This window comes from Bubalus bubalis, chromosome 10 (assembly GCF_019923935.1).
Source record: "Bubalus bubalis isolate 160015118507 breed Murrah chromosome 10, NDDB_SH_1, whole genome shotgun sequence".
NCBI classification, from domain to species: Eukaryota; Metazoa; Chordata; class Mammalia; order Artiodactyla; family Bovidae; genus Bubalus; species Bubalus bubalis.
The window spans coordinates 77,931,375-77,953,539 of record NC_059166.1 but is presented as its reverse complement, the minus strand read 5'-3'; the positions used below and the strand labels follow the sequence as shown (position 1 = coordinate 77,953,539).

The 22,165-nt window shown below is 39.2% G+C and overlaps 1 protein-coding gene and 1 non-coding gene across 5 annotated transcripts in view; one reads left to right on the top strand and one right to left on the bottom strand.

Moving 5' to 3' along the window:
• The window catches only part of RNF217 (ring finger protein 217), a 128,442-nt gene that overhangs the window by 97,390 nt on the left and 8,887 nt on the right, over positions 1–22,165 (bottom strand). The gene's annotated exons all lie outside the window — the stretch shown is intronic.
• TRNAC-GCA lies at positions 15,378–15,451 on the top strand. Its single transcript has one exon. It is a non-coding gene; the product is annotated as a tRNA-Cys (tRNA).

Genomic DNA, 22,165 nt, shown 5'->3' with positions numbered 1-22,165 from the left:
AAAGAAAACTCGTTTTTGAGTGATTCTCTATATCTTACACCATTTAAAAAGAATATGTCTATAACTTCTAGATTCTTAAATTAAGGGTACAACATGGCAAGATTTTGTATCACCATTTGCCAAGGACTAAAGGAAAAGGAACAGAGATGTTAATGCAGAAAGTATTAAATGATGAGACTCCATTATATAAACTAGGGTTTCTCAGTAGTCTGAATGAAGAAAGGCTTGAGAGAATTTGGTCATCACGTGACCAATGGCAGGTTAACAAGGAAAACATTCATCTACACTGATCTAGTTTCAGGAAAAAATTTATTATATGAAACCGATCTTGTAAATTTGTAGTTATTGGTTGTGTAACTGTCGGGACCTACATTAAAATTTGTTTCCATTTTATAGCTATAGGACTGTGTGAGAGGATTAAGTACAAAGCATGTGGAAAGTGTAACTGGATGTTTGCATATATGTTAATGTTAAGTCAACAGCAGGGAGTCCATAACCATTTTTTTCCCCCCGTTTTAAAAGCACTCTGAATATTTCTCAATTTTAAGAGACACTGTTGCCCACTTTCCAGAGCAGTCTTTATCATTTCATCTGATCCTTGATTATCATTTCATCTGATCCTTCAGCCACCCTACCATACCAGGCTTATGCTCGACATTTTTACCATTAGGCAAATGTGGCACAGCTGGGTTATCTGTCCAGCCTGTAACTATGCTTTCGGCTCTGGCTAAGTACAGTGCTTTGCCTGCAATACCACACACATATCCGTGAGTTTAAACTATAATTTTAAACCTTGGGAGAAGGAAAAAAAAAAGAGAGACCATTTGTACTTGCTATTTTTCTAAGAGAAGTGGGAGAGATGAGAGAAGAGACACACTTCTAGGTATTCCCAGGGCAGAAAGCCTCCAGTGAAACTGGAGAAGAGCTCCGCAGGGCCGTCAGCTGAGGAAGCGATGAACCCCTGCCAGCTCCAAGCGCCAACTTCCCTGTGCACCTGCGGTTAGCCACCGATGTCACGAGCAGGCTAAAAATGGAATGGCGTTTCTACAAGAGGAAATTTAAAATAAAATATCCCAAGACCAACCACTCTGAGGACTCAACGAGGAGACTCAAAACCAGAGCTAACAGGAGCCGGCAGGCCCTGCCTGCCCTCCCTGTCATGTGCACTGTGCTTCTCCTTGTATGTTCATCAGAGGACCTAAGTCACCTTGAAACCTGAAGGCGTGTTTGATGTCAAATTCTGCTATACATCAACTGCAGGTTCGAGACTACAGGTAAAGGTGTAAGGAGGCATACTGATACCTGAAAACAAAAGTAGCCGCAAAAAGTACTTTTGAAGGACTCAACATGTATTATACGTATTTGGTGATGGTTTAGCCACAAAGTCGTGTCTGACTCTTTTCGATCCCATGGACTGTAGCCCATCAGGCTCCTCTGTCCATGGGATTCTCCAAGCAAGAATACTGGAGTGGGTTGCCATTTCCTTCCCCAGGGGATCTTCCTGATCCAGGGATTGAACCCAAATCTCCTGCAGCTTCTGCATTTGCACGTGGATTTTTTATCACTGAGCTACCAGGGAAGCCCCATTAGACTTATTGAGTGTCCACTATACACAAGGTATTGTTCTTAACCGAAATGAGAAAATAGATTCCTTGTCAACTACAAGTTTATAATCTTATAGGTGCTTATAATCTTATGTTGACAAATAATTACTATAAATCTGATAATGGCTATGACCAATCTAAACACAATGTGTACAGAAAATGGTATTTTGAGAATTTAGAATTTTGGGATGTTGGGCAAACTGAAGATCTAAGTAAGCTTATGGGTTTACATTAGCATTTAAGAAACCTCCATGAAATTAGTCTTCACTAGCCTTTGTCCACACCCCACAGCAGTTTGTAGCTGTTAAAGAGTCTGAAACCAGGTAAAGGAGCAGAGTAGAAAAGGCAGATGTAAGTGACACATAAGATGTCATCCACAGGTTGGGATAACAAAGGGGCCAAAGAGGGAAACAAAGTGTATAACCAACACTAGGTAATAGTCAGAGATGACCAATATGGAGATGACAGTAACTGAGATAGGAACCTAGGAAGATAAAGTAGTGAATGTTTTGGAGAAAACATACAAACTTTCTCTTTGGACATAGTTAATGTGAGGTATGTCAGGAGGAATGTCTCTTAGGAGATGTCCTCAGCTCACAATCAGAAAAGGGACTCCGGAACCTGCAAAAGAGATCAGGGCTAAACACAGAACTTCTGGAGTCACCCCTGCTTAAGAGCAGCTGAAGGGACAGGAACGACAAGGTCAAAGGAGTACGAACAAAGTGGAAGACAAAAGTCTGAAGGCAGATCATGGAGAAACACGGTAACTGAGAAGACAGGGTCAAGAGATGCCATGGGGTGCAGGGGTGGGGGCAGGACAGCAATAAAGACAGGGATGAACAGAAAGGAAAGACAGCGGTGTTCAGGGCTGCAGATAGAAGACAGAGCATTACTCTGAAACCAATGTCAGGGTCTCTCATGTGCAGTGGCTCCCTTTAAGGTCCTAGGAATGTACTCATGGGGTCATGTTTCTGCAGAAATAAGATCTTTTGATTGCAACTGGTTAATATTCTTGTCCCCTTCTACTCTGACCTGTTGTTACTGCAGCTATGAGTGAACCTTTTTTAGATCTGCCCAAGGAGAATTGACACAAAAAGTCTGAGTCTGGGGACTGTGTCTACGTGATTTGCAGCCACTCATGAGTATAGTTAACTAACTGGTTGGGCCCCAGGGTAGGAACAACTTCCAAGAATGTCCTACTCCCTTCTGTAATGACTCACTGAAGGTACCAGCATTGTATCACACACTGTCATGCCCTATAGAGCTCAGGGCAGGAAATACACAGGCAGTACAGGAGAAAAGAGGTTTGAAATACAGGGAAGCAGACGTTTATCTGTGGCAAACTCCTCCTCATCAAACACAAAGCATTTAAGCAGGGATCTTATTCGCTATGCCTAGATCAAAACAGAATTTCTCTCCAATCAGTTTAACAATTAAGACACATCAGATATTTTCTTCTTTTTTTATAGAACTATGACAAAGAATTTATCAGCATACCTGTGTCTATAGGATGCAAACTTGTAGGAGTACTGTGAGCAAGTCTGTATGAGGAGAGATGTGTTTCATGCCTCCCAACAGATATATGACAGATGTATGAAGCAGTTAAAACCATATTATATCTTAAAACTGTGTGATTTTTGTAGTATTTTTCAACTTTTTAAATCTGAAATTTATTTTTAAAAATTTTTTATTGTAGTAAAAGCCACATAATATAAAACAAAGTATTTTAACCATATTTAACTGTACAGTTCAGTGGCACTAAGTACATTCACATTGTTGGGCAACTCTCACCGCCATCCCTCTCCTGAGTTTCTCACCTCTTAACTGAAACTCTGTCCCCACGAAACACTAACTCCCCACTGCCCCTCCGCACCCTCCTACCCCATAACCCCTGGCACCTACCAATGTACTTTCTGACTCTATGAATTTGACTGTTCTAGGTTCCTCACGTAAGTGGAATTAAACAGTATTTATCAGCACCTACTGTATACTGGTGGAGAAGGAAATGGCAACCCACTCCAGTATTCTTGCCTGGAGAATCCCATGGACAGAGGAGCCTGGTGGGCTACAGTCCATGGGGTTGCAAAGAGTTTGACACGACTGAGTGAACACTCACTCACTCACTGTATACTGGAATGCATTTTTTAAGGTTAACTTCTATATGCCCTGGGGCTCCCCAGGTGGCTCAGTGGTAAAGAATCTAACTGCCGACACAAGAGCTTCAGGAAACATGGGTTTGATCCCTGGGTCAGGAAGATCCTCTGAAGAAGGAAATGGCAACCTACTCCAGTATTCTTGCTGGATAATTCCATGGACAGAGGAGCCTGGGGGACTACAGCCCATGGGGTCCCAAAGAGTTGGACACAACTGAGCACGCATGCATATATACGTCCTTACAAACAGATTATACCTTCTTTTTTTGTTTTTTTCTGGTGCTATACAGTAGGTTCTCATTAGTTATCTATTTTATACATAGTAGTGTATATGTGTTCTGATTCTTCTAACGTTTTCTTTTGCATCTAATTTTGTATTCACAACTTATGGTTCTTTGTCTTGAAGAGTACACCCATAAGCTTTAGATTCCAGAAACCTGGATCTACCCTTGACAACAGATCTTACTTTCTCTCTTTTTTTTTTTTTCAGATCTTACTTTCAACACAGCAGTATCAGTACAATGGTGGGGGCAGAAATGAGACTGCAATGGATTAAAGAAAATTTTTAAATTCTTCATTAAAAAAATCATAAAAATAACAAAAGGAAAACCATGGATGAACTGGGGAAAGATATTGGTCATACACATAACTAACAAAGGATTGGTACTCTGAGTATAAAAATAGAACTTCTGTGAATCAATCAGGAAGAGACAAGTAACCCAAGAGATAGAGAAAAATGTGCTAGATGTAAAAAGCACCTCAAAGAAAACATGAATGAACCATAAAGTTAAAAAAAAAAAAGTTCAATGTCATACACACATTAAACTGTGAAGTTTTTTTTTTTTTTCATACCCAGGAGATTGGTTGAAAACTTAAAGTATGATGCTACGAAGTGCTGTTGAGGTTATGAAGCAATAAGAACCTTCATCAGTTGTGAGAGTTAAGTAAAAACTGGCACAGTGACCTTGGCAAACAATCTGGCACTAGCAAGCCAAGCTAAAAATGCCCATTCTTATGAAGCAGCATCAATACCTTTCCTGGACATAAACTCTGGAGAAATTCCTGTATGGGTGTGTTGTCTGTAAGAGAAACAGTAAACCACACCACCAGAAACAGTTCAGATGTTTATCAACAGTAGAGCGTCTGAGTAAACTGGGATTTATTCACACAATGAACTACAAAAGAGCAATGAGAGCAAGCCACCTGCTGTCACACACTTCAATATGGATGAACCTCAGGAATTTAACTTTGAATTTAAAAAGCACGGCATGAAAGAATATATAAATGTTTGCATTTATATAAAGGTGAATTAGGCAAAAATAAGCAATACTGTTTACGTGATTTTTTTCAAATGTATTTGTGGTGAAACTATATTGATAAACGACTCAATAAAATCCAAGAATTAATTATCTCTCAAGGGAAGAGTGCAGAATGTTTTGGATGGGGACTACAAGGCAATAAGACCACATTAACTTAAAGAATTGTGTCAAGAAAATAAATGCACAAATAACAAGTCACAAACATCTTCCTACTCAAGGTTCTAAATACAATCCAGAATTAGCAGTAATCTTGTTTCAATTATTTCTTAATGGAAATGTAAGTTTTCCTTATGTAATATCTGAGTACTTAACATCACGGTTTTGCATAACGCTAACAGCCTGGATTTACAAATGACATTTTATACCCCTAGACCATCAGACGGAGAAGGCAATGGCACCCCACTCCAGTACTCTTGCCTGGAAAATCCCATGGATGGAGGAGCCTGGTGGGCTGCAGTCCATGGGATCGCGAAGAGTCAGACACGACTGAGCGACTTCACTTTCACTTTTCACTTTCATGCATTGGAGAAGGAAATGGCAACCCACTGCAGTGTTCTTACCTGGAAAATCCCAGGGACGGGCGAGCCTGGTGGGCTGTCTATGGGGTCGCAGAGAGTCAGACACGACTGAAGCGACTTAGCAGCAGCAGCAGCAGCAGCAGACCATCAGAAATTCTCATACTGTATCCTTGACTATGTCAATGCTACCTCTTTCAGACAGTGAGCTCTAAATCCCAGAGGCTGCCAACAGTCAGCCACAGAGCTATAAAATTCAGAGTCAAGTACAGGTATAAATTTTCAAGTATAATTCTTATTCCTAAAAAGCTGAAGGCATAAGTAGAAATATAATGCCACACAACGGCCTACTATGGCATCGCGAGCATTGATGAAAACACCAGGCAGCTCAGGATACATTAGCTTCAAAACACATGTAAAAGTAGGTTGTAGAAATTTTCGGTACCTATTAAAGTCATGTTAGTAACTAAATCTTTCTCCAAATTGGAAGCAGCAATTGTAACAGAGGGAAATTTGGGGCCAGAAGCCTGGGCAATCTTGGTTAGTTCACTTACAAGTTTGTGAATTATGGGACAACTGGAAATCTGAACATGGACTAGATATATAATGATATTAAGAAATTACTGTTCATTTTTTAGGTATAATAATATATTCTGGTTATGTTTAAAAGAAAGTTTTTATAGAGATACATACTGAGATATCTTAAGATGAAATTATGTCTGGAATTTGCTTCAAAATAATAAAAGGAGGGGAAGTTAGTGGAAATACAGATGGAAAAAAATTGGTCATGAGTCACTAACTATTGAAGTTGGGTGACGGACACATGGGGAACTACAGGACTTTGTCCATATTTTATGTATGAATTTTTCCATGATAAAAAGATGCATATACATATTTATAACACACACATATTCCTTACATAATTGTTTTCTAAGTAAAGCTTAAAAATTATCATTTCTTCTAGCCTCACTTTTTCCTCCTCCCCCATCAGGGCTCCCCTACCCTTCAACTCTTTACACTCCAAGCAGAGTAATTTATTTTCTAAAATGTAGAACATTGTTGCTTTGGTGACACTCACTGCCTGCAGGATAAAGGCTCAAGTCCCCTGCCCTTGAATACAGACGGAGCTCTTTGTGACTGACTCTCCCCTTGCAGATCCATTGTGTCTCCTGCTTCTACTAATGCAGATAAGAAAGAATTAAGAAAGAATTATAAAAGAAATATCCAGAGCAGAAGGGAAAAAAAAAAAAATCAAGATACTGGCGTCTTTCAAGTAAAGTGAAGAAAATGTTTCAAAAGGGAGGGAATGATCAATTACGTCAAATACCATTAAGAAATTAAGTAATGTTAGAGTGAAAAAATGGCCATTAAGCAATATCAAGGCCAATGGTGACCTTTACAAGAGCAGTTATAGTGGAGAGGTAGAGGCAAAGCTTGACTGAAGTGTGTTCAAGAAAAAGTGAAAAGAAAGGAAATATGAGATGAAGAGTATAGACAACTTTTGCAAAGAATTGACTGTAAGGAGAGTGGAGGAAAGGAATACTAGCTGCAAAGGAAAATGCAGCCATATGAGGGCTATTCTATTTATTTTCTGCTGTTGTTGTTTTGAAAAGAAAAGAACAATAACAGAGTATGCTGATGAGAAAGACCCAATAAAGGGAAAAATCAATGATGTAGGACAGAGTTCAAAGAACTATTTGATACATGAGCCAGATCTGGCCTGTTGACTATTTTTTTCTTTTTTTTTTTAACTGTTGACTATTTTTATAGCCCACATGAGCGAACAGTGATTTCTACATATCTAAATGGTTACAAAAATCAAAAGAAAAATAATATTTCATGAAATAAGAAAATTATGCCAAATTCAAATTTCAGTGTCCACAAATAACGCTTTATTGGAATCTAACCATACTCAGCATATCCTCACTGTGTATGACTGCTTTTGCTCAACAAGGACTGAGTTGAGTTGCTGTGGTAAGAGATTACGTGTGACATTTTATTGATTCCCACTGTTGCACAGAGCTCTATGAATCACAATGACAGAGTTATAACTGGACAATATTTCAAGTGCCATGTGTGTTTCACTATACTATGCACTTAATTTTCTTATTATCAATGCACAAGGAGATTAAATGGACTTGGAACAGAAGGCATGAAGTTGATTCTTTTGTTACTGAATTAGATGGCAACACATTTTGTTTGTTATGTAGCAACACCATAGCTATGCTAAAAAAATACAATATATGTCAACATTACCCCAGCCTACACACTCATCACAAGTTCTCCAACTCATATGAAAGCGTCAGAAAACCCAGAAAATTCTAAACAGAATGTCCTATTACAGAAAAACTTCCTCACAAAATATAAAAATAAAATGAGGCTGCCACCAAAGTTAAGTGGGCAAATAGTATATTTGTTAGACAAGCAAAGAAAGTTGTTTACCAACTGCATATTAAATAACTTACATTATGTGGTAGCTGCCAAAGATATGTTTCTAGAGAAAATAAACTTATTTAAAACTAAGCCTTTTGGTAAGAACACTACTCACAAGAGCTGAAGAAATAGGATGCAATGTCAACAGTCAAGTTAAAAACAAATGATTAAAAACAAAACCAAATGATTTTAAGTCATTTTCCTTATCTCCTTACATGTCAATAGGTGTACAGATACCACTTACTGTTTTTCAGAGGAGTCAGTGCTCCTCGAAGTGATAGGAAAATTAGCCTTGTATGAACAATCTGCATGAAATAAACCATAGGCAAGGATATTTTTAAAGAAGCTGAGAAAACATAAATTCAGTAACATCTGAAGTGGAATCTGCTAATATGTAATACAATGGATTTGTCCCCCAAAAGGTTTAGTTTATCAAATTTACAAAGCTAGTGAAAATGTAATGCATTTAAAGGCTAGGATTACTCACTGTTTTATTCATTAGCAGGTAGTTTGTGAAAAAATTCAAAAAAAGGAAATCAGTCCTGAATATTCATTGGGAAGGGCTGATGCTCAAACTGAAGCTCAAATACTTTAGCCATCTGATGTCAACAGCTGACTCACTGGAAAAGACCCGGATGCTGGGAAAGATTGAAGGCAAGAGAAGGGGGAGACAGAGGATGACATGGTTGGATGGCATCACTGACTCAATGGACATGAGTTTGAGCAAACTCAGGGAGATAGTGAAGGACAGGGAAGCCTTGTGTGCTGCAGTTCATGGGGTCGAAAAGAGTCAGATATGACTTAGCAACTTAACAACAACAGCATTATGTTATTAAACCAGCAGTGTTAACAGTGGAATTAATCTGCTTTCACGAAGTTAACTATGGTTAGCTCTGTGCATCATTTTGTCAGATAAAGAAGCTGAATATCCTGACTTACCACACAGTAGTGTGATGGACTAACAGTAGTAAAATTTAACTGCAATTTTTTTTAGCTCTGATTAGGCTGAATTTTTTTTTGAATGACAAGAACCACCTTCAACCACCATCAGAAATTAGATTTTGCTGAAAACCTGATGTTTACTAAGTGCCTCCCTAGTGGCTCAGAGGTAAAGAATCCACCTGCAATGCAGGAGACCCTGTTTCGATCCCTGGGTGGGGAAGATCCCCTGGAGGAGGAAATGTCAACCCACTCCAGTATGCTTGCCTGGGAAATCCCATGGGCAGAGGAGGCTGGTGGGCTACAGTACATGGGGTCTCAAAGAGTTGGACACGACTTAGCATTTACTAATGAATTCAACCTAAAATCACACTAACCACAGTACCTGTATTCAAGAGTTACTCTACAGTAAAATCATGTTGACAATCACCATTGGAATAACAAGTCATGTCAAGTCGCTCTATAAACTTCTTATATTGCTAAAAATTAAAACTAGAAGCAAAATGTCCATTTCCACACAATTCTTCAGCTGATATTCTTTCTAAGCTCAAACTACAATTCTATCAGCATTTTTTGGACCCTGATTGCAGTGCAATAGAAATTTTGTATTTCAAAATTCATCCGTCAGCCACAAAAGACCACATATTACAGAATTTCACTTACATGAAATGTCCAGAATAAGCAAATCTATACAGAGAGAAAGTTTTTTATCAATGGTTTCTCAGGACTGGGAGGGATTTGGAGGGGGCAAGGAGTGAATGCTAATGGGCATGGGATTTCTTTAACAGAGAACTAAAATGTTCTAAAATTAGACTGGTAATGGTTTTACCACCCTGTGAATATACTAAATAACATTTTATTATATACTTTGAATAGATGAACTGTATGATATGTGAAGCATATTTTAATAAAAATGTTGTTAAAAATCCATTTAACTGTGCACTGAGGAGCTTCCACCTAACCTTCAATTGGAAGCAATCAATTCTCAATGTAATGACAAGAGTCTGCTGGGAACAAGTAGTGTCTAAATTTCCAGGTGGTGTTAGGGGTAAAGAACCCATGGGTCAATGCACGAGATGTGGATTCAATCCCTGGTTTGGGAAGATCCCCTGGAAAAGGCGATGGCAACCCATTCCAGTGTTCTTGCCTGGACAATCCCACGGACAGAGGAGCCTGGCAGGCTCCAGTCCCTGGCGTCACAAAGAGTCAGACACGACTGAAGTGAACTAGCACAGTACACAACACAACATCCCATTACCCCGTATACTCACCAGCATCTGGTTTACATCAGACTTTATGATCTTGCCACTTTTAAGACCCAAACGTTGTCTTGTTTCATTGTTGCTAATTTGTGCTTTCCCCATTAGTATGAATCATAGTGTATCCTAACGATGAAAATGAACTTTTTTATATACATTTATTGGCCATTTATGTCATTAAATTTTCCAATGAGTAGTCTTTTTGAAATTGATTTGTAAGTTTTTCTACATAATGGATATATAATGGATAATAATTCTTGAGTTGTGTATTTTAGAAAATGATTTTCCCAGGGTGTGAGTTAACCTTTACCCTAATTTATAGTAACATTTTCCTCCCTCAGAGAGTCTTCATATAGATGGAATCAAACAGTAATTTTCATTTAGAGTTGTGTTTTTCAGATGCTGCCTGAAAAATCTTTTCCTATAAGGTTATACAGACATCTGTAAATCTATTCTACTAAAATAGACTTTAAATTTTATTTACACATATAGAGCTTTAACATATCAGACTTCGTTTCTTCATGTGTTGAGATAAAGAATCTTACTTAATTTTTAAGTGGAAAGCCAACCATCCTTGCACATTTACCAAAATATCTATTCTGTCCTCATTGACTCATAGGGCAATCTCATTATGTCCCAAGTCACCATATACAACTGGGTTTCATTCTAAGCTCTTTTTTCTCTTTCATGGATTTGACTTTATCTATAAAAACAACAGGACATGGAAAAACAGACTGGTTCCAAATAGGAAAAGGAGTACATCAAGGCTGTATATTGTTACCCTGCTTATTTAACTTACATGCAGAGTATATCATGAGAAATGCTGGGCTGGAAGAAGCACAAGCTGGAATCAAGATTGCCAGGAAAAATATCAATAACCTCAGATGTGGCAGAAAGTGAAGAACTAAAGAGCCTCCTGATGAAAGTGAAAGAAGAGAGTGAAAAAGTTGGCATAATGCTTAACATTCAGAAAACTAAGATCATGGCATCCAGTCCCATCACCTCACGGCAAATAAATGGGGAAACAGTGGAAACAGTAGTTGACTTTATTTTTCTGGGCTCCAAAATCACTGTGGATGGTGATGCAGCCATGAAATTAAAAGATGGCTGCTCCTTGGAAGGAAAATTATGACCAACCTAGATAGCATATTCAAAAGCAGAGACATTACTTTGCCAACAAAGGTCCATCTAGTCAAGGCTATGGTTTTTCCAGTAGTCATGTATGGATGTGAGAGTTGGACTACAAAGAAAGCTGAGCGCCAAAGAATTGATGCTTTTGAACTGTGGTGTTGGAGAAGACTCTTGAGAGTCCCTTGGACTGCAAGGAGATCCAATCAGTCCATCCTAACGGAGATCAGTCCTGGGTGTTCATTGGAAGGACTGATGTTGAAGCTGAAACTCCAAAGTAGCTGAAACTACTTTGGCCACCTGATGCGAAGAGCTGACTCATTTGAAAAGACCCTGATGCTGGGAAAGATTGAGGGCAGGAAGAGAAGGGGACAACAGAGCATGAGATGGTTGGATGGCATCACCGACACAATGGACATGGGTTTGGGTGGACTCTGGGAGTTGGTGATGGACAGGGAGGCCTGGCGTGCTGCATTCATGGGCTCACAGAGTTGGACACGACTGAGTGACTGAACTGAACTGATAAAAACACCCCACTGTCTTAATCAACTTTTCCTTAAAATACACCTTGTTATTTACTGGGGCAAATGTGCCCTTCCTACTTATTCAAAATTTTCTTTGTTCATCTTGGACATTTATTCTTCTACACATACTAAATAAATCTCTTGATATGCCTTAAATTTATAGACTAATTCAGGAAAACAGACATCTTTATGACATTCTATCTTCCCATTCAATGGGACATATCTCTGCCTTAATTCACTTGTTCTTTTATTTCCCCTAAGTATTAATAATTTTCTCTGTCAAGATCATGCATGTCTTCAGATTTACTTCTAGGTATCTATTTGAAGGTAATTTCTTTTTCTCACTGGTTCTGGCTGGTAAATAGTACACCAAGATTTCCATGGTCTACTCCTATATCCAGCAAAAATAATATTCTTGTTGGTTCTAACATTTTATCTCCAGATTCTCCTGGACATTTTATGTAGGTAATCTTATTGTCTAAAAATACTGATCATTTTTAGACAATAACATTATTTTTTTCAGATTATATATTTGTCCGTTTCATATTACACCTGCTACGACCTACACAATAAAGCTAAACAGTAACAATGACAACAAGAATCAGTGCATGTTTCTAATTTAGTGAAAATGCTTCTAAGGTCTCACCGCTAAGCTGATATTTACTCTAAGTTTCTGATGCATCCTTATAAGCCTAAGGAACTTCTTCCTTTTCATTTTAATGAATGGCACTTAGAACTCTTCTGAAGATAATCCATGAACTATTAAGCCTACCAACTTAGGACACCCTATTTGGAAACGGGGGATGCTGAAGTGATGATGAACATTATATAGAAAGCTTGTCTTTCCCTTTAAAACAAAGTCTTTCTAAAGTGGTCCTTCCACTCTGACAGTTTTATGTCTCTTCCCTTTCCTCACCAGACAATAAACCTGCAAGCCAAGGAAGGATGAATGACTTCCCTTCACAGTTCTTAAATCTTATTCAAAGAAAACAACAAATACAAACCCATTTTCATTCTGCTCATCAGAAACTAAGTAAATAACTTTCACATACTATAATGTCATTAACTTTTGACCTTTTATCTTTACAACTTTATCAATGGTCTACACAAGATGACCAGTAAACATATGTAAAAATATAGAAATTTTTAAAGCCTTAAGAGAGGAGGTAAGTAGGTAAAATAATTTTTAATTTGTCTTCAAGCAGAATCTACCATAATATCTTACATAAATATTAATGGATTATTAATGTCTACAAGACGGCAAAGGTTACAAACTATTTACATGAAATATATAATGATACACTGTGTAATCAATATATACAAAATGCAATGTAGGAATTGTGTGTGTGTGTGGTTGGGGATAGGGTTTTGACTATGGAATTTTTGAGGTATCAACCACATTTCTGCTACAGAAGTATCTATAAAGTGAGATAAATATTAAAGTTTATCATGCATCACTTTATGAACTAGCTTTCATTTTTCAATAAAATAGGTACTTCTAAGGAAAAATGTTGAAGTGCTGAGATCCAAAATTAAAACTCATTCATATTTATAGAGGAAAGACAATGAATCCACCTTGAAATGAGTTGCTCTTGACAAGAAGATTAATATAGAGGAAAAAAAGAGCTAAATTCCTCACAACAAATAGAAATGGGGTATTAGACACTTAATGGATGTTGTGAACATAGAATATGAAGTCCAATGTTTCTAACTAATTCAATTTTTCTCAAGTTGTTTTATAAACATTAAAGTATTCCAAGATGCTTCCTGGTATCTGTGATTGTTCACACTATCTGGTTGAAAATATTTTAAATTGAGTAAACTTTCACTCAGTAGTAATTGTTATACAGCAAGATAACTAAAAAATCTGTCATGATACCAATGCATAAGGTTTATATTCTTCTAAAATTTACACAACCCACACATGGGACAAATCTATTTTAAAGATAAATACTTGAGGCTTTCTCAAAAATAATTTAAAAACCACATCAATATTTTATTGCTTCCAATTGAAATAGTACTGGTTCCATGACGAATAATAGAATATAATGAGAAGAGACACTTTAGAACTCTGAAATAAACAAATGAAGGTTCATACAAAAGGGAGGGTTTTGCTGAGTTACTCAGCATAAAATCTGGGAAGTAAGTCTCTGTTTAAGTAATTACTTTATTATGTACCCTGATTAAAAACAAAGCAAAGAACAACTACAATCAAAACAGCCACTGTACAGTGAAGTCATGACCCCAGGGTCTTTGCCATTTAAGGGAGAGGAAATGGACCTGACACCTAAAGGGAATTTCGTTACAAAAACAAGAATTGGGAGTAAGAGATGAACGTGTGTAATTAGACAGGAATTCACTGAAGCAAAGGACAGTCATTCAAAACAATTCAAAACAGTTAAAGGACAAGAACTAAGTAGAATTACAAAATAATTCTAACTTCCTCTCAGCACTGAAGGTAGACCTGTAAGACCTTTGCTATCTGTGAGGAGGAGAGGGCGGGAGTTCCTGTCTGTTTTAAAAAGTGATGTAAGCAAACTGCTCGGGTATAAAGTGAGGAAAGACTAAGAACAGTAAATTGCAAAAGACTAGGTAGCAGAGGAAAGCTCAAATTCTTTGATAAACTGATTCTGACAATCAGTAAAATAACAATGGACAGGTTTCCAAATACTTTTTCAGTTAATGATTTTCTCCATGGTGTCGCTGGATGAAATAATTAAAAACACATTGCAGACAGGCAAGATGTGAGAGGGGATCAAGCTGAACAGCAGTTAATCACACGTGACTTGAAAAGATAAAGACGGCAGCTGCAGTTATACTGGGTTGGCCAAAAAGTTCATTGGAGTTTTCCTCTAAGATCTTAGGGGAAAACCACCCGAGTGAACTTTTTGGCCAGCCCAATACAACATGGACCTCTGAGCATTAAAGGCTACAAAGACTGGCAGTACATCCTGCTGGTCCAAAGGCGAAGAACTCCCTATACCTTTGAAAACCAAAACCAAAAGCCGGGTAAGTGATGGGACAAGAGACGGAACCATTTCCACAGTAACCCAGACCACTCTTACCTCTGCTCTGGACTGCTGCTGCCTCCTAACCCATTTCCCTGGTTCTCTTCCACCACACCCCACCCTCAAACACAGTTTATTCTCCACAGGGAAGCCAGGCTCTTTTTGAAGCACTAACTATAATTTGACAGCTCCACTCAACTTTCCGATGACTTCATATCACAGAACAAAGTACCAGTTCCACAGAGGGGCCTCAGAACTCTCTGTGATCTCATCCTGCTCTGGAAGCCATGACCCAGCTCCCTCTGCCCCTGCCCTTGAGACACAGGACACCTGGGGTCTGGCTGCCCGTGTGCTCTGCTCTGTACTGAGACCTCCGTTCCACGGACTCCTGCTCACCATACAGCTTCATTTCTCCACTCCTATTTGCCATACTGCCCTTCTAAGCCCCTCTCTCTAGCCATGGTCACTTTTACCCTCCCTCTTTATTTTGGGACTTCCCTGGTGGCTCAGCTGGTAAAAGCATCTGTCTGCAATGCAGGAGACCCAGGTTCGATCCCTGGGTCAGGAAGATCCCCTAGAGAAGGAAATGGCAACCCACTCCAGTCTCTTGCCTGGAAAATTCCATGGACAGGGGAGCCTGATAGGCTACAGTCCATGGGGTTGCAAAGAGTCAGACACGACTGAGCAACTTCACATTCTTTATTTTGGAGAAGGAAATAGCAACCCACTCCAGTACTCTTGCTTGGAGAATTTTGTGGACAGAGGAGCGGGACAGGCTGCAGTCCATGGAAAAGCAAACAGCTGGACATGACTGTGCAACTAACTTTCTTTTCTTTCTTATATTTCCACAAATGCATCTTTGAGTGCATATGTGTACTTGGGCTTCCCAGGTGGCACAGTGGTAATAAATCTGCCTGCCGATACAAGAGACGCAGGAGATGTGGGTTAAATTCCTGGGTCAGGAAGATCCCCTAGAGAAGGGAATGACCACCCACTCCAGTACTCTTGCCTGGAGAAGTCCATGGACAGAGAGAAGCCTGGCGGTCTACAGTCCATGGGGTCACAGAGTCAGACACAACCGAGCGACTGAGCCTGTACACATTCACCTGTGTGCTTGCTCACTCCATCTCACTTGAAGACACATCCCACCTCGAACTCACTTCTTCTATGTTTCCTGTGTATCAATAAGAACTTTGTATAAACTAGCCAAGCTTCAACTTTTTCTACTCCCATAAACACAGCTTCTTCCTAGAACCACTTAAGTCAACAACCAGCATCACACAATGTAGTTATAAACTTTCCCTGATCTTTTGCTTGGACACCTTACTTTTCACTTTCTGAATTTCTACACTTGGTAAGAGGATGGATCATAGACTACACCTTCTCTTCTCAAGTGATCAGCACACTGCTAAACAAATATTCTGTACTCAGAGAATGTTTTTAATAAGAAAGCTCTAGCTTCCCCTCGCTTTTGATTGCCTTAAATCAGCTGAGTTACTAGAGAACTGACCTTCTGCAGTGTGATTACAGCAAAAGAAAGTCTTATACACTGGAAAAGATTTCTGTGTGTAAAAGTCTCTGCAACTCACTAGCAGTTTATGTGTTTCCATTTGTTTTCCCAGAAGTGGTGATGAGATTAATAGTAATTCTTCCATCGTGTCTTCTGATCAGAAGCAGACACTTTATGACATGAGCATGTGGGGTTAGGGGTAATTTATGGCCCCAGATCAGTATGTCATTAGCCAGCCTGTGACAGGACTGCCTGCTTGACCTTTCTTTATTAGCATCCTGAGCAAATCAACAGGGTTTTGGCCAACCCATCTAGACTGTAAAAAGAATCCAAAAGTTCCAGTGATTTTTTTAACATCTGAGTCTCAATTTTATTAATTAATGATACAAAATGTCTTACCATCACTAATTGGATCATTAGTAATTGTGAAAGCAATGAGTTAGAAACAGCATTCTTAATTTTAGAAATCTTTGACATTCAGTGACACTGGGTCTCTAAGATCCATGTTCAGTTTATTTTGATACACTGTTTTAATGATGGTGTTTAACTGAAAAAGCACCACACAGAGACAGAGAGAGGCAAAAAAAAACCTTGCTGCCTGTGCTTACTAAATCATTACACTTCTTTTTATGTTTCATCTACCAAGCATTCAAAGATTGCTGATGAAATTCAGCTAGCGAGGTATATCTTTTCTAACTTTAGCATCAATCAACTATTCTTAGAGCTAATCATAAAGTGCGTTTTTTTAAACAAATGGGTCAAAACTCTCTGAAAGCAGCTCATTTGGATGATGTGTAAGCAAAATTGAAAATTCTGTTTCCAAATTTTCTAAGTCTGTAGTGATTTTTAAAAAGAGAAGAACATATCTGGACAAACAGTATTAAAAAAAAAAAAGCAGCAAATTCAAACTCTTGGGAAAAGACTTACTATTGTTTCAAATGTTTTCTTTTCAAGCATTCCTCTACTACTACTACTACTACTAAGTCACTTCAGTTGTGTCCGACTCTGTGTGACCCCATAGACGGCAGCCCACCAGGCTCCCCCGTCCCTGGGATTCTCCAGGCAAGAATACTGGAGTGGGTTGCCGTTTCCTTCTCCAATGCATGAAAGTGAAAAGTGAAAGTGAAGTCGCTCAGTCATGTCCGACTCTTAGCGACCCCATGGACTGCAGCCTACCAGGCTCCTCCGTCCATGGGATTTTCCAGGCAAGAGTACTGGAGTGGGGTGCCATTGCCTTCTCCAGCAATCCTCTAAACTCTCCCTTTATCTTAAGACTGAAGCCCTCAGTGACTCACACTGTGACATATTAAAAACTAACAGCAGGAAAAAGGTAAACCCAAGGGGCTTAGGTTGACTCCGACTAAACTCGAGATACGTGAATTCACCTGAAAATTACTAAACTTAGATTTTTATACATCAAAATGAGCAAACAATCTTCTTGTAACACACAAACTTGAGACCTACACGTGCACACACACAGAGTCTTAGCATAAAACACCAGAACATGGGACACACAGAATATTTCTTTTATTTTTAGGAGCCCATTATTTTCAAAGTGTTTCTTTCACAAACAATCTTGAGAAAAATGGTAACATAAGGGGAAAAACAACACTGAAGTTAATGGTGAGAGTTGTTAAAAGCAGGATTAAATTAGAACCCTTGGAATTGCACCAATCATTTCCCACCATGGACATCTCAAGCAGAAGAAAAAAAAAAAAAAAAAGCCCTACTCTCTGTAGAACTAATGAAGGAAATTCACTTTCCCCACCAAGGTCACATGTTCAAACAAACATGATGTACTAAGATCAAGCCACAGCAAAGTCATTTCTGATTTGATTCAACGGCGCTAATTAGACATAAACTAGTAATAAACTAAACTCTAAACATTAGGGAAAACGGCATTGTCAAAGGAAACAAAACGCTAGGGAAACACTATAACCAAGTGTTTTATTTTACCTGCTGTTTAAAATTAAGCTGGTTAAGCAACCAGAGGGAAAAGCCCTGGTGATTTAACTGGCCACTATATGTCTCAGAGCTTCAAGAATGCAGAGTATGGCCAATGAGTGAGTGAGGAAATAAGGCAAGAATCAACACCACAGAAGGGGAAGTAATTTGCGAGGTAGCCTATAATTAGCCTCTGAATCTTACAGTAGAGAATACCATTAAGGCAAACAGCTTTGGAAGATTTAAAAAGGGATTAGTCATTCATATGAATGAATAAGTGCAGAATTCAGTTACCTGAGCTGGGGAAAATGAAAAAAGGCACATCATGAAAGCCATACACCTCCTCCTCTTCAGGGCGCACAGATCCTCAACCAGGAGATTTCTGAGCACAACATACTTGCTTCTGCAAATGTAAGGGCTGCCTATGTGAGAGGACACTAGCGGAATGACAGAATCAGCCAAACTAGAATATCGTAAACAATAAAAACCCAACAGTGAGCCAATTTAACAAACATTAACTAGAGTGGTTAATTCTCAGGCATCATTAAATACAACAATTTCTGTACAGAATATCCCTGCACCACGAACACTATCCGTTATGTCAATTCTTTTTATTCAGCAAGGTATTCAACTTTTTCAAACGATATTTTAATCACTAGTGAAGCTAAAATTTTGATATGATAGAAGTTACAATATGTAGAATAAGTGGTGTTAATAATCATTCATTAAAAATTAACATAATATTGTTATGATAATTAACATAAGTGGTGTTAATCAGATATAATCAGAAGTTGACCCTGATCTCAAGATATTCACTTACAATGAAATTATCTAAAATAAGTAAGCTTAAAAGGGAACAACTTTTGGACTTCCCTGGTGGACGGACAATGGATAGGAATTTGCCTGCCAATGCAGGGGACATGGGTTTGACCGGGTCCTGGGGGATTCCACATGCCATGAAGCAACTAAGCCCTTGTGCTACAACTGCTGAAGCCCGCGTGCCCTGGAGCCTGTGCTCTGCAACAAGAGAAGCCACCACAATGAGATGACTGAGCACCACAACCAGAGAGCAGCCCCTGCTCTCTGCAGCTAGGGGAAGCCAAGCGCGCTGTAACTAAGACCCAGCCTAGCCAAATAAATAATTAAAAATAAATATTAATAAAAGGGAACAACTTTCATACAAGCTTAAGGCTTTATTACATTATTCAAAGATAAAGCACAAAACTCCCACAATACCAAAGTGCATTAATCAATATAATGATATGAATGTGTTAGTCGCTCAGGCGTGTCCAACTCTTTGCAACCCCATGGACTGTAGCCCGCCGGGCTTCTCTGTCTGTGGGATTCTCCAGGCAAGAATACTGGAGTGGGTTGCCATGCCCTTCTCCCAGTGATATGAATAGGCAATATGTAATTAAATAACTGATAAGACATGAAACTTTAAATAAAAACAAGTTAAAATTCAGGCTCAAAAGCTTTACTACCTAAATTCACAACATTCCTGATTTTTGTTTGAAGTAGTGTGGTGGTTTAAAAATATGGCCCCAAATTCTTTTACATATTCACAAAAAATGAAGGGGTGGGTCTAAGTGTCTTTCTACTGAAAGTAAAAAAGTGTAAGTGTTAGTCGCTCAGTCATGTCCGACTCTGTGACCCCATAGACTGTAGCCCGCCAGGCTCCTCTGTCCATGGGATTCTCCAGACAACCCATTCTGGAGTGGGCTGCCATTTCCTCCTCCAGGGCATCCTCCCCATCCAGGGATGGAACCTGGGTCTCCTGCACTGCAGGCAGATTCTTTACCGTCTGAGCCACCAGGGAAGCCCAAGTGATGCTGAATGACTTCCCAAGTTAAGACAGCCTCCAGCTGGCTTCCTTGAGACTCTGGCCCTGGGGAGGCCAGCCTCCAAGTAAGAAGCCCACTGCCCTGAGACTACAGTGCTCTCAAGGCTACTTGCTGGCTCTGCTGTGAACAGCCACAGCCAAGCACACTGTCACCAGCCAGCACCAGCTGCCGGCCAAGCCAGTGAGCTGACACCTGACCACCACAGCAGCAGAAGCCCCAAGTGTGAACTACCAGCTGAGCCCTTCCCAAATTCCTGACCTACATGCCATGATCAAAATAAAACGGCTGTTCCTAAGTGCCCAGGTTCTGGAGGGATCTGTTAAGCAGAAGACACAGAAACCAGAAGAGGTTTCATAATAAAGAAGCGTCTCAGTGATAAACTGGTTGCCAAGATGAAGACTCAGGCCATAGCATTCCATTGCATTAAAAATGTAAATTTACTCTGGAAAAAAATATCAAAAATTCAGGTTCAAAATCTACCTTAATTTTTCTACCAACCTGAACATAGTATAATTTACTCTTAATCATTCATTCAGTCTGTTAACAAACGTTTGTTCAGCACCTATTCTACGCTGGGCTCTGTGCTAACTGCTAGTGATAAAAGCAGCTCAAATAATACGGGGAGGGAGAGAGAATTAATCAAATATCAAATCATCTCACAAACATATAATTACAAAAGGGGATTAAAAAAATGATTGCAGGGTAAAAAGGACTCTAAAAGCATAAACGGTGAGTCAGATTCAGTCTGGAGACCAAGGAAGGCTGAGATCTGAAGGATGAGGAGAAATTAACAAAGGGAAGGATCCAAGCCTGGAAAGTACTGGAGCTGGAGGGATGAAGAAGAGACTGAAGAGAGCAGCAGGGACTAAACCTCATCAGCAGTGTCATGAACCAGAATCTTTTCATTACAGCAATGGGAAAGGGTTTGTAGGATTTTAAGCAAGACAATGAAATGTTGCGATTTTCCTGTTAAAAACCATCTTGGCTATCTATCCTAATATTTTGTATGTTGACAACTAGCCTCTGATGTATTAGTTATTTATAATCGAACTACATAAATCCACTACACAAATACTCATTTCATGTGGACAGTATGCCAAGAGCTAAGAAATCAATCAGAAAAAAAAAATGAATAAGGTCTCTACATGCATCAAGCTTTATAGTCTAATGGGAGCATGGAGCAGGAAATGGGCAATTTAAATACAGTGAAATATAAAGAATCTTACAGTGAGTCAAAGGGTTGTCAAAGACCATAGGAAGGATGCTTAATCCAGATAAGAGGGGGTCAAGAAGAATTCTCAAAGGAAGAAATGTCTAAGTTGAGACTAGAATGAATCAGTGTGAAAGAGGCAGAGATGGGGATTAAGGGAAAAAAGTAGATCCCGCTAACACAGAATCACATGTCACTAAAGATTCATGATTAAGAGAGTCATAGAGTACTCAATGAACAAAAAGAAGTTTAATACGGCTATAGGGATAGATGAGAAACAAGAGTGGTAAACAGGAGTTAGCTCACTCAGGCACATGTAAACCATGTTCAGAGTCTATTCTAAAGGCAAGAAGCAGACTGAAAGGTGAAGAAGGGGAAATGCCAAGACCAGTCTTGTATCTTACAACTTTGGTGGCAGTGTGAAGAATAGACTGGAAATGGCCAAGATCGGAACACTTGGACAAAGGAGGAAGCTGTGGTTGGAATCCAGGAGAGAAATGGTAGAGGCCTGAGCAAGGGAAATGCCAGTGGAAATGGAGAAAAGTAGAGAAGACTATAGAAATAATTTTAGGAGGTAGGACTGAAAGTGATTAGTGACTGGTGATTAATGAAATGAGGGAGGTGAGGGAGGAAAAGAACTCGAAGATGATGCCCAAGCTTCTGGCCTGGGTGTAACTGATGGAAACATGGACCCCCAAAGGAAGAGCAAAGCTTTAGGGATCGGGGAAGGAAGAGGAGGAAAGGGAGGTTAGTTCTGAGAGGTTTACGGTGGCTG